Source organism: Terrapene carolina, unplaced genomic scaffold, assembly GCF_002925995.2.
Source record: "Terrapene carolina triunguis isolate 2854851 unplaced genomic scaffold, T_m_triunguis-2.0 Scaffold22, whole genome shotgun sequence".
Lineage (NCBI taxonomy): Eukaryota > Metazoa > Chordata > Testudines > Emydidae > Terrapene > Terrapene triunguis.
In genome coordinates this window covers 23,674,348-23,688,577 of record NW_020664373.1, presented here as the reverse complement: position 1 = coordinate 23,688,577, position 14,230 = coordinate 23,674,348, and the positions used below count along the sequence as shown (strand labels likewise).

Sequence of the window (14,230 nt, the reverse complement as noted above, 5' to 3'; positions counted from 1 at the left end):
ATCTGTCACCTAAATATCTTGCAATGCCAGCTACAACAATACCATGAGTTCACCTATTCTCACTTTCAGGTGACGTAAATAAGAAGTGGGCAGCATTAGCTTCTACAAATGTAAACAAACTTGTTTGAGTGATTGGCTGAACAAGAAGTAGGACTCAGTGGGCTTGTAGGCTCAAAAATTTTGTTTTATTTTTGAATGCAGTTTTTTTTTTTTTTTACATAATTCTACATTTGTAAGTTCAACTTTCATGATAAAGATATTGCACTACAGTACTTGTATTGGGTGAATTGAAAAATACTATTTCTTTTGTTTTTTTACAGTGCAAATACTTGTAATCAAAAATAAATATAAAGTGAGCACTGTACACTTTGTATGCTGTTTTGTAATTGAAATCAATATATTTGAAAATGTAGAAAACATCCAAAAATAGTTACATAAATGGTATTCTATTATTGTTTAACGGTGTGATTAATAGCGATTAATTTTTTTTGATCGCTTGACAACCCTACTTCAAAGCACTGTTAGTATATGATTTTTATATTCTTTCTGAGTTTTTTGTTTAGGGTTCATATGACATTTGAAATAAAAAAAAAACATTAAAAAAAAAAAGGAAACTCCCAGACCAAAATTAGGTTTCAGATGGATTTAAGATTGTAAGTATGTAACAGTAATTTAGGGTAAAATGCATTTCAGTGATTTTTGTAATTATCACAAAAGCAAGTACAGTAACTCCTCACTTAAAGTCCCAGTTAACATTTCGATGTTACATTGCTAATCAATTAGAGAACATACTCATTTAAAGTTGCGCAATGCTCCCTTATAACATTGTTTGGCAGCCACCTGCTTTGTCCACTACTTGCAGAAAGAGCAGCCCGTTGGAACTAGCTGGTGGGGGCTTGGAACCAGGGTGGACCAGCAGCCTCCCATCAGCTCCCCTAAGTTCCCTGTGCGGCAGCCGCCCAGCAGGCTATCAATTGCCCGGCAGTTCAGCTGTCCCTCCCCACACTACCATGTGCTGCTCCTGCCCTGTGCCTTGGAGCTGCTCCCGGGAGCCTCCTGCTTGCTGGCGGGGGGAGGGGGGGAAGAGGGGAGCTAATGTCAGGGTGTCCCCCTATCCCTGCTCCTGCCCCCCCGCTCCTGTACCTTATCTCCACAGACTTGTCTGATGAAAAAATTTCCCTGGAACCTTAACCCCCTCTGTTTACATGAATTATTATGGGGAAATTGGATTCGCTTAACGTCGTTTTGCTTAAAGTAGCATTTTTCAGGAACGTAACTACAACATTAAGCGAGGAGTTACTGTATTATAAATCCAGGAATTTCAGATTTAAGATTCAATTTAAAGAAATCAAAACATGTTAAGGAATGGTAATTCACAGTTAGGGCACCTAGACAAAAAATACCCCTTTCTTTTAGTGGCACCATGAGGAAAACAAAATCCAATATTTTTAAAAGGCATGTAATCTAACCTGGCACCACGAACACTAAAACACCTTAATTATACTCGCAGTTCTTTTATGGCGTCACTGTTGGATAAAATTTAAGGTTTATAATTACAACATCCTTGCAATGTATTTTACCCCAAATTATTGATATGTACTTGCAACCTTAATTGCATCCTAATTTAGTGTTTGTCTCTGACTATACATAAACACAAGGAGGCAAAATTAAGTTTTGCATTGGCTACCTAAATTGGGTATTTCCAAGTATTTCTGAGGGCTTCACTTTGGAATCTTAATATTTTTAGCATTTTTTATCATCAAATATTACCTAGATAACTTTTTTTTTTAAATAATGGGTGAGCTTTTATAAAAAGCGAAGATTCATTGAAATGAATTTCTACTTTTCATCTTGCCAGAAAATTAACTAGGCAACTGAAACATGAATGTCAGTTATCCCTATAATGAATGGATTAAGAAATTCAAGATTTGATCAGTTTTGATATTTATTAATGACATGCTAAATTAATTACATGGGTGACTGTTAAAATTATTTTCCTCACCAATCAATCTTACTGTGTCGCCTTGTCTCTTTGAATGACTCCACAGGTTCTCCAGTATCCACACACTCCTCCCCCTTCAAGTCCAATCTAAAGACATTTCTTCCTCAATAGCCACAAGAAGTGAATTACATCAAACATTCAAGGGATGGAAAACCCTACTCTTATTCCTTCTTCAGAGCCTCCTAGTGCATCTTGTCTTCTTTTTCTGTCTATTGGATTATAAATTCTTCAGGGTAGGGTCTGTCTTATTTTTGTTTCTTGTATAGCACTGAGCATACTGTTGATTCTTACCAAATATGAAGAAATAATCTGAGATTATCATAGAGAAAAAGGCATTCAAATTGTTTACAGACTTATTTTTATCTGAAGCCAAAGTTGAATTTGACTGACATCATATTCTAAATCAAGTTTTTAGTATATTTACACAAATGCTTGCCAAATGACAAAAACCTAGAATTGCGTAAGAGGAGTACTATTTTTGCAAGCCATTTTGGAAGCACTTATTTGTGAGTGGAATGTTTAATTATGAATCTGAACAAATCAAAACACTGTGGTCACTGAACAGAGTCAAATCCGATTTCCTGATAATGTCAAAGATAAAGTCATTCTGGTTTAAAAGAAGTAGTACCAGTGTTCACATTGACACAAGTAATACCAGTGTTTCTCTTAATATCCCTTCCACACAACTCTTGAGAATATTTTGATTTTCCATGTTTATGGTAAAGAGCTGAGTGTGCCACTCAGTTGTGACTGTGTGCTTATCTATGATTAAGGCTACAATTATGTCACAGGGGTCAGGGAAGTGATGGAATTTATGACTTCTATTGACTTCTGTGACATTTTCTGCCACGGGTTGGAGCTCCCAGCCAGCCGTGGCGGGCAGCCGGTGGACCCCGCAGCTACCCTTCTGCGGTGGGCAGGGTGGGGACCACCCTGCAGCTGCCCAACCCTGTGAGCAGGAGGACTCTGCAGTGGGGGACCGTGGAGCTCCCACTGACCGCAGGGGTGGGGGACCTGGGAGCACCAGTAGCAGTAAGTGCTGAGCCTGCCTCCCCATTTTGTCAGGGATATTTTTAGTGAAAGTCAAGGACAGGTCCCGGCTTCCATGAATTTTTGTTTATTACCCATGACCTGTCCATGACTTTCACTAAAAATATCTGTGACACAAGCTTAGTCTTATCTATGGTCAGATCTGATGCATATTTGTGTGAAAAGTGGGTGTAGTTACTGGGCTCTTGTGGAGTTTCCAGCATGACCTCTGGTACTGCAAAGGTTGAGAATCTCTGCTTAAATACTTACCAGTATTTTAATCGAAAGACCCTTCGATGTAATCAAAATTTGAAAAGCTAAAATGTATGCTTGAGCAAAAAAAGAAATGTCCTGTTCGTGACTTCTGATTTCCATTGTTTATCAGTATTGAAACCGAGTAATTATGTTTAGAAAGTTTAATTATATTAGAGCAGCTAGCGTGAGGCTTTAATGCTAGACCTGTAATTATAATTAGAAAAGATAACTACTTTTACATTTTGTTCTGTGACTAATTACTTACTCTAAAATACTTGGGAATAAACTAAATTGCTTGATATTAGAACTATTAACTGTTTCCAATACAAAAAGTGTACTTGTAAACATGTTTTAAATGGGAAAACATGATCAAATGTTTTAACTTACTTTATAATATTCTAATTTTACAGTGGATTCCATGAAGCTAAATAAGACCTACTGTTAAATTATAAATATATTTTAAGATTAAATAAGATTAACATATAGTGTAACTCTTAACCAAAACATTCATGTTCATGGATTACCTTAGCCATATATGTTAAGATGCTGTAGGTATATCAAAGCCCAGGGGTAATACACATATGGGGATAATTAAAAACAGTAGAAGGTATAACTTGCAGAATTGATTAAAAAGCACAGAGGCAGGGGGAGGGAGCGCATGCTGGGCTACAAAAAGAAGCAGAATTGTTAGCTGAGTCTTCTAGGCCTATTAGTGATATAAAATTTGACAAAAAGAGAAAAAACTCATTGTTAAGGTATAATCTGCAATAAAGTAGATTGAAAGGAACACTATAGAACCTTCATCTTCAAAATTACTTGACCATTGAAACATTACAGTTACTGCATCACATGGTTCTTAATAAATGTAAACAACTTGACAGTTGGTTCCTTCTCATGATCAGACTGGACAGACGTCTTAAATGTTGTGGGTAGAACTGGTTGAAACTTTGAGAGTGGAAGGATTTCCTGCTGAAAAATACAGTCTAATCAAACTGATTTGATTTTTTTGGGGGGGGGGTTAGGAAAAAGTTAATCCTGATAAAATTTAAATTTTTCCATTAAAAAGGGTATAAATGAAAGCTTTAATTTGGAATTGGCAATTCAAAATGAATAAAAGCTGAAACTACACTTCATGTCTACTCAGAATGACAGTTTTCATTTAGTTACAACGTAATGCCATTTTCATTGTTTTTTTTAAACTAAGGAAAAAACCCTCAAAATTCCCTTTTAAGTCAAAATGAAACGAATTTTTTCATTTTTAATTGGTTTGATTTTTCCTTAAGAAAAAGATAATTTTGAATAAAAATTTCAAGCAAAGATTTTTCATTTGCAAGTTCTTGTGGGAGAAATTTTTGTTTTCTGACCAGCTCTAGTTGTAACTGTAAACTGTTGAGAGTTGACTGTTCAAACATGGAAGTGGGACAAAACAAAAACAACAGAAGTTTCATCCCATGCTTGAACTATAGTCATTGTTTGAGGGGGAAAAAATAGAAGCATTGGATGCAAGAGTAAGATTTAATTTTTGGTCCTGACTTTTTGCCAGGCTTCAATCTCAAATTCAATATTGTGGATACTCTTTGTGCCCACAGTTGCACTTATTTTGATGCCTAAGTATCTGATTAGATCTGAATGTTGGGAAGCTGGACATCTAAATGAGTTCAATTGCAGACATAAACAATTAAAATATATGAAGGAGAGAGACCAGCATGCTCTGATCAAATACAGTAGTCAGTGGTGGTGGCAGCGGGTTTTACAGCTTAGTCCAATGGCCTTTCACTTCTTGAAACCTGGGTCTTAGTTATAGCTTAAATCACCCAAAAAATATTTTGGGATCTTCTCTTAACCTCAGCTTGCTCGATGTCCACATTGAAACAAAACCATAATACTGGAGAAGGCCCATGCTAGATTAGCTGTTACAGGTTAGGACTGAGGTACATTTTTATAGCGCTGTGGGTAAGCTTGCACAGCATCCACTCACGTTCTCTGTGCATATGTATAATATATGGAGATATACCTATCTCATAGAGCTGGAAGGGACCTTGAAAGGTCATCAAGTCCAGTCCCCTGCCTTCACTAGCAGGACCAATTTTTTTGCCCCAGATCCCTAAATGGCCCCCTCAAGGATTGAACTCACAACCCTGGGTTTAGCGGGCCAAAACTTAAACCACTGAGCTATCCCTCCCCCCCATGTACTGAAATATCTGCAAATAACTTATATACAATGATAAACAACTAAATAAATATTCCAGCCACTGAAGTGTTCCTGCTCTATATATGCACAAAAGATATATGAAATGTGAACATTTTTTTGTTCTAGTGTGTAGTAGGGTAGTTTGTCATATTTTGAATTTTTTTATAATGTGGTTAATTATTGATAGGCTAATTACTTTCCTACTGTCCTTTTTTCCCTTTTCCATGGATTTTGGGGTTTTGTTTTTCTATACAGCAGACTGTTGTAGCGATTTAAAAAAATCACAGGATAATCTGTGTCTTATGCTGTGCATAGTAGTGCAATGGCTTTAGTATTAAATAAAATAGACTAAACTACATCTATATTCTCACATTGGTGAACATGATCATGAAATTAAAAGGGAAGTCTTTGAAATGACTGTCACTGAGAAGCATGCCAAAGTGGCAGGTCATAAGTTTGATCTTACAGGTACAGTATTTCTGTCCTTTATAGCACCCTGAATCATATCTTTAGGCTTTTTCTTGCTGCATGAACATTAAATGAGTACTTTTTTCTACAGAGCACTTTTTCTCTACACAATGACAACCTCTTAAGACATGACACTTATCCAGCAGATAAGAATGTCTGTACAAAATTGTCTTCTAAATAATTCTTTTTGACCTGTGCTTCAAAAGCAGTTTTGGATCACTAATGGAAGGTTAGATTGTTCCCTGGTAATCTTGTACTTCTGAAGTCAGCAAAACATAATCTTGAAATTCTAAATGACATTTCTGTCATGAACTAAGTATTTCTTTCACTATGGTGAAAATTTAGACGTAAAATGTTTTTATGTAAATCTGTCTAGAAAGGGCACCTGTTCTCCAGAAATAAAACTGTATAGTTTACAATCAAATTACTTAACTGTTTTGATGCAGCAATTTCCAAATATTATAAATGCATGCAGGTTATTATAATTTAACAAGATTCTAATTCTGAGTGTGCATTAACAATCTTTGAAGTAACTGCAAAATTCTTCTATGACACACACATGTTTAGTTTGAGATAATTTTATCAGTGTGTTTTCTAGATTGCTTTATGAGAGCAAAGTATTTAAAATAACGGTCCCCAGGTCATCGCTTTTTATTGGAGATGGCCTGTTAATATATTTACTTTGCGTTACTACAAGACTTGATGTGAACTTTCAACATCTAAATAATTAGCTCTTGGTGAAATCTTCTTTGTTTCTTGAATCTGAAGCATAATAATTCTAATATTTGCAGAATTACTGTTCCAGCTGAGCTTTTGATTGGGAGTCAGTACATCCATTCAGTGTAAATGTGATGATTCTCAATTAAATTTGTCTGAATTTTTTGGAAGGGGTTTCTTTGCAAACGTGATAATGATGTATGTTAGCCTTCCTGGAGAAAACAAACAAACCCAGATCTTCTCCTAGTGAAGCCACTGGGGAAAATCATGACATATCATGGGTCACATATTATCAGCTCCATAATGTGCTCATCCTCAGTGCTGATGGTTCTGTAACTGACTGTCCCTGTGGCTGCCTGAGATAAGCGAGTGGATGAAGCATCTGATTGAATCTAAAGTCAAGCAAGACAGATGATGATGAAAAGAAAACATTTTGAAGATTCAGAGCTCCTCATGGTACTGGGGAAGTATTCCACCCTTAAATAGTCACATTACAGCTAAGTGATCTTCTCAATTCTATTGCTTCTGGACTCTTATGCCCTTTGCTTTTCGGCATTGGCTTGACTAAAATGATCTGTGCCTCCAGACTTCCAGGCTATATAACTGAAACTGGCTGTACTGGGAAATGAGTGCATAAAGAAGCTCCATCAGATTCAAAACACAGCAGCTTTCTTCTCACTCTGGTGCTCTGCTCATTACATTGGCTGTTCATAGATTATTGGATACATTTCAACATACTGTTTTTCATCTTTTCATCTTTAAAACCCTTAGTGTCACTGAACCAAGCTACTAAATGGAATGCATTTTTCTGAGGAAGATTGAATTCCCTTGGAAGTTATGTTCCATGGTAACATCAAACTCATGAGAGCAGAAGACAGACCTTTCTTGACTACTGGCTGAAGACCATGGCAATATATGTGCTCGATAATGTCAGAGCTGGGGCATAGGCAGCCTGGCCTGGGGGTTAGCGTTGGGAACAGGCTGAGGATCCAGGGGCTAGGAGTCAATTACTAGGAATCAGGCCAGGTTGGAAAGCCAGGAGATCAGACTTGAGAGACAAACCAGAGGTCAGGGATCAAGAGTCATCCTGAGTCAGGATACTAGGAGGTCGGGTTCAGGTGACAGGACCAGAAGGCAGTTACCAAGAGTTAGGTGAAGTCATGATACCATATGGTCAGGATACCAGGAGATCACGTTCGGGTGACAGACCCAGAGAACAGGAACCAGGAGGCAGTACCAAGAGTCAGGCTCAGTCCATAGATACTCATAGACTTCCTGGGAAGTCAGGATCTGGTGATGGAACGGGAGGGCAGGAATCATAGACTCATAGACTCATAGACTTTAAGGTCAGAAGGGACCAATATGGTCATCTAGTCTGACCCCCCGCATGATGCAGGCCACAGAAGCTGACCCCCCCACTTTCCCTTAGCTCTGCTGTTGAAGTCTCCAGATCATGATCTAAAGACTTCAAGTCTCAGAGAATCTTCCAGCTTGCGACCCCTGCCCTATGCTGCGGAGGAAGGCGAAAAACCTCCAGGGCCACTGCCAATCCACCCTGGAGGAAAATTCCTTCCCGACCCCAAATATGGCGATCAGCAGAACCCCGAGCATACAGGCAAGAATCTCTAGCCAGACCCTCATTATACCAGCGATGTCCGTTATTGCCTAATTGATTAGAATCACGTAATCCCATCAAACCATTCCCTCCATAAACTTATCTAGCCTAATCTTGAAGCCAGAGAGGTCATTCGCCCCCACCGTTTCCCTCGGAAGGCTGTTCCAAAATTTCACCCCTCTGACGGTTAGAAACCTTCGTCTAATTTCCAGCCTAAATTTCCCCACGGCCAGTTTATATCCATTCGTTCTCGTGTCCACATTAGCACTGAGCTGAAATAATTCCTCCCCCTCCCTGGTATTTATCCCTTTGATATATTTGAAGAGAGCAATCATATCCCCCCTCAGCCTTCTTTTGGTTAGGCTAAACAAACCAAGCTCCTCGAGTCTCCTTTCATAGGAAAGGTTTTCCATTCCTCGGATCATCCTAGTTGCCCTTCTCTGTACCCGTTCCAGTTTCAGTTCATCCCTTTTAAACATAGGAGACCAGAACTGCACACAGTACTCCAAGTGAGGTCTCACCAGCGCCTTGTATAACGGAAGCAGCACCTCCCTGTCCCTACTAGAAATACCTCGCCTTATGCATCCCAAGATCGCATTAGCTTTTTTCGCAGCCACGTCGCATTGCCGACTCATAGTCATCCTGCGATCAACCAGGACTCCGAGGTCCTTCTCCTCCTCAGTCACTTCTAACCTATGCGTCCCTAGCTTATAACTAAAATTCTTATTAGTCATCCCTAAATGCATCACCTTACACTTCTCACTATTAAATCTCATCCTATTACTAATACTCCAATTTACAAGGTCATCCAAGTCTCCCTGCAGAATATCCCGATCCTTCTCCGAGTTGGCAACGCCTCCCAACTTTGTGTCATCCGCAAACTTTATCAGCCCACTCCTACATTTGGTTCCGAGGTCAGTAACGAATAGATTAAATAAAATCGGACCCAGAACCGAACCTTGAGGAACCCCACTGGTGACCTCCCTCCAATCTGACAGTTCACCTTTCAATACCACCCTCTGGAGTCTCCCCCTTAACCAGTTCCTTATCCACCTCTGGATTTTCCTATCGATCCCCATCTTATCCAATTTTACCAATAATTCCTCATGCGGAACCGTATCAAACGCTTTACTAAAATCGAGGTATATTAGATCCACCGCATTTCCTTTATCTAGAAGGTCTGTTACTTTCTCAAAGAATGAGATCAGGTTGGTTTGGCACGACCTGCCTTTCGTAAACCCATGTTGTAATGTGTCCCAATTGCCATTCACCTCGAGGCCCTTAACTACTTTCTCCTTCAAAATTTTTTCCAAGACCTTACATACTACAGAAGTTAAACTAACAGGCCTGTAGTTACCTGGGTCACTTTTTTTCCCCTTCTTGAAAATAGGAACCACATTAGCTATTCTCCAGTCCAACGGTACCACCCCCGAGTTTACAGATTCATTAAAAATTGTCGCCAAGGGGCTCGCAATTTCTCGCGCCAGTTCCTTCAGTATTCTAGGATGAAGATCATCCGGTCCGCCCGATTTAGTCCCGTTTAGCTGGTCAAGTTTGGCTTCCACCTCTGATACTGTAATGTCTATCCCCCCTCCTCTATTCACCTCTGTCCTACTCCCTCTATTCCTAAACCCTTCATTAGCCTTATTAAAGACCGAAGCAAAATATTCATTTAGATATTGTGCCATGCCTAGATTACTGTTAATTTCCACTCCATCCATATTCTTCAGCGGTCCCACTTCCTCTTTCTTTGTTTTCTTCCTATTTATATGGCTATAAAACCTCTTACTATTGGATTTAATTCCCCTCGCAAGGTCCAACTCTACACGGCTTTTGGCCTTTCTCACCGCATCCCTACATGCTCTAAACTCACTAAGGTAGGTTTCCTTGCTGATCCCTCCCTTCTTCCATTCTCTGTACGCCTTCTGTTTTTTCTTAATCGCCCCTTTGAGACTCCCGCTCATCCAGCTAGGTCTAAATGTCCTACCCACTAATCGTTTTCCCTTTCTCGGGATACAGGCCTCAGACATCTCATGCAACTTCTGCTTGAAATAATCCCAGGCGTCATCTGCCTTTAGATCCCTAAGTATGTTAGCCCAATCCACTTCCCTAAGTAGTTGCCTTAATTTATTAAAGTTGGCCTTTTTGAAATTGTAAACCTTAGTTACAGTATCATTTCTGTTAATCCTTCCATTAAGTTTAAACCGAATTAGCTCATGGTCACTTGAGCCTAGGTTGTCCCCTACAACCATTTCTTCAACGAGGTCCTCACTACTCACCAGCACTAAATCTAAAATGGCATCCCCCCTCGTCGGTTCACTTACTACTTGATGAAGGAGGCAGTTAGCAAGGATCAGACCGAGTTGAGGATGCCAGGAGGTCAGGATTAGAAGGCAGGAACAAGTAATCACCAGACCAGCAGTCTGTGGCAAGGGGAAGCCTAGTTGAATGGACAGCTTCCTGTTTCCTCTTCTGGCTTAAATCAGGGCTGCAGCCCAATCAGGAGCTATGGAGTTCTCCTAATCAGAGCATTAGGGTGGGACTTGTGCCCCAGTTGGGCTTCATGGAGCCTGGTCCCTGCTGCTGTCTGTGAGCTTCTAGATGGAGGATTGGAGTGTGGTGACTCCCAAGACCCCCTCTGATCTGGGTTCAAGGCCCATGGGACCTGACCTCACTCTTCCGGGTGCCTTCCAGGCTCCGTGGGTCCAGACTTCTCAGGGTGGTTCTCATGGAAAGCTTGTATTAGAGCGAGTGTGTGAATGTTTTCCACTGGCTCCCATGTACATTCCTCAGGGCCATAGCCTTCCCAGTCGATCAGATATAAAAGTTTATCCTGCCGGTGTTTAGAATCGAAGATCTCACACATGACACATTCCTTGTGGCCTTGTATGCATGCTGATGGGGGAGGTGGTTGGGTCCTGTGTGGAAATTAATCCTTGGCATAGAGTTTTAGGAGGGATTTGTGGAATACCAGGTGGATCTTGAAAGATCAGGGAAGGTGTAGTTCAACAATGACCAGGTTAACGTGGTGACAAATTTGATAAGGGCCAAGTAACTGGATGTCCAAGTTATTTGACAGTCTGTTTGTGTAGAGGTGCTCTGTTGAGAGCCACACTGTTTGTCCCACTGAATAGGTGGAGTCTGGATGAAGATGTTGGGTCTGCATGTCATTTGTAGTTGACTTTTGCTTTTTCCAAATGGCCCTTTGCTTCTTCCTGGATATGATGAATCCTCTGCACCAAGTCCGAGGTGTTCGGGTTAGGAGAGGTCATAGATAGCTGTGGGTGGAATCAGGGGTTATACCCATAGTTGTCAAAGAAGGGGATTTTCCCTTCTTTGTGTCATTTGCATTGTGTGCAAACTCCACATAGGGTAATAGTGAGGAACAATCATCTTGATGAATGTTAATATAACATTGTAGGTATAGCTCTAAAATTTGATGGATCCTTTCCGTCTGGCCATTGGACAGAGAGTAGTAGAAGGAGGAGAGGTGCAGCTGGAACCTCAGAAGGGCCTCACACCAGAATTAGGCTGTAAAGTATGATCCACAATTGGCGGTGATGTCTTTTCTCATGGCCCTGAATGTGCCACATAATACAGGTCTTCATGCAATCCTGCAATGTGTGTGCTCAAGCTAAGATGCTGTGCCACAAACCCTGCGATATACTCCATTCTGAAGACACTCCAACCTGATCCTGGGTCATTTAAGCATTGGATTTTATCATGAAGCTGTCAGAGTCCTGTGGACTCACAACAGTCTTGATGGTGGTAGACCACTTCACCAAAATGGCCCAGAGGTAAGTTATGGCATAGCTGTAAGGCCACCATTCTTGCCTGACTTGGGGGAACATTAATGCAGTTATTCTCTAATGTAACCCCCTTCCAAGTGTTGTCTGCTTCCCTGTCAATGGCAGCTTGTTTGTCTGGCAGAATTTCTGAGGCAGAGGCAAAACGAATCGGTGTGACTAGGTGCTGGCAAAGAGCATTATTCAGGAAGTTGAGGAGTTTGAGAATGTGAGCCAGTTCCTGGCTAGGTCCATGTGGTTCAGTGTCAAAGTTCCAGGACAAGGCATTGGTCTTGCTGTTATTGGTTCTGGAGCAATATGTGATAGTGAAATTGAACCATAAAAAAAAAAGAGCCCATTAGAGGTGCCATTGATTTAATACCTTTTCATTGCACAGATATTCCAATTGTTTGTGTCAGTGTATATTTGGACTGGACGGTGAGTCCCTTCCAAATAATGTTGCCACTCTTCAAAGGCCACCTTAGTGGCTTGGAGCTCTTTATCCAAGATCTCCTAGTTCTTGTTGGGAGTAAGCTTCCACAAATAATAGGCATGCAGGTGTAGTGTTTCGTTCAGATCTGTGTTGCTGGGAGAGTATGAACCTGATTGTCATACTAGAGGTATCAGCTTCTACTAAAAAGGTTCAGGAGGCATCAGGGTGGGCCAGTATGGGTGCAACGGTAAAGGTGAGTTTCAGCTGATCAAATGCATGTTAGGTGTGGGGGACCACTGGAACTGGGCATTCTTCCAGAGCAGAGCATAGAGGATCAAATGCACACTTCTTAAGCTTAGCATAGAGTCCATGCACCCGTAAACTCTCAAGAACTGCTCAAGCATGACCAATGTGTGTGTAGTTTTTAGGGTTGTCTGAGAAGACCAGGATGTTGTCTAGATAAAACACTACATATTGGTTCAGAATGTCCAGGAACACTTTGTTTATAAACTGCAGGAAGGTAATGGGGGCTTTGGTCAGACTGAACTGCTCTACCAGGTTTTCAAAATGACCACAGTGCATTCGGAAGGTGGCCTTCCATTCATCATCTTCCCTAATGCTCATGAGGTTATAGTCTCCTGGGGGGGGGGCACCTTAGCAAACATATGGGAAGCCCCCATGTGATCCAGTAACTAAGGAATCCGGGGCAGAGGGTACTGATTCCTTACTCTTGATTCAGGGCCCGGTAGTTAACAATGTCGGAGACTGCTGTCTCCTTTCTTAACAAGAGGAATGGAGCATTGGCCAGCGATGTTGATTTGTGGATAAATCCTTGGACCAGATTCTCCTGAAGGTATTCACAGAGCGCAGCCAGTTCAGGTTTGGACATGGTGTAAATCCGCCCGAATGGCACTTTTGCCCCCAGCTGTAATTCTGTGGGACAGTCATAGGCTGTTTTGCTTTTTAAGAGCAGGGGATACATATTTTAAGCACTGATGTGTTAAATATTAAAGCTGGAAAACATAATTGTCAATTATGAAATATGGGGAACTTAACTGAGTGATTACTTTTCACAAAAGCACCAGGAAAACAAAAATTATTCAATTATGTGAGGAATCCGAGTGCATATGCTGAAGCAAAGGTAGAGCTAGTTGTCTGCTTAATTGTGCATCAGTAAATGGAAACTGTTCAGTTTCATTTACATAACACTTGTTGATTAATTAGTGCCAAATAATTCAATGGTTTAAACAAAATAACAACAACAACAAAAAACAAGTTGCACTGGCATGGTTTACATGGCTTATCTTGAAAGTATTCAAGTATTTTCTTGCATTTCAGGGGCTTTGTATAAATATCAGTGTCCCTATGAATGGAAGGAAACTGTGTGTGTGTGTGTGTGTGTGTGTGTGTGCGCGCGCGCACACACACAGATATCTATAACCCAAGCACTTAAACAAATAGAGTTAAGGACATCATAATTCTTAAACAACCCACATAATGAACGAGGTGCCCACCCACCTGCCTTTCTTCCTTCTGTTTGAGTCCTTTAATTGTATTTCAAGTGGCTGAAAAAGAACTGGGGATGGTTACATTGGAAATCCCTTTGTGGTGAATATTCAGCTGCATCATAGGATGCAAGTAGTCGTTTCTGTACTTTGGATGGTTCTGGCACACACCCAATGTGTTCCCAACAACATTAATTTACAGAAGAGATATACTCTGAGAACTTTAGTAC

At 40.5% G+C, this 14,230-nt stretch overlaps 1 protein-coding gene across 1 annotated transcript in view; it reads left to right on the top strand.

Annotated features, from left to right (window-relative positions):
- The window catches only part of LOC112104196 (cilia- and flagella-associated protein 47), a 698,279-nt gene that overhangs the window by 183,512 nt on the left and 500,537 nt on the right, over nt 1-14,230 (top strand). The gene's annotated exons all lie outside the window — the stretch shown is intronic.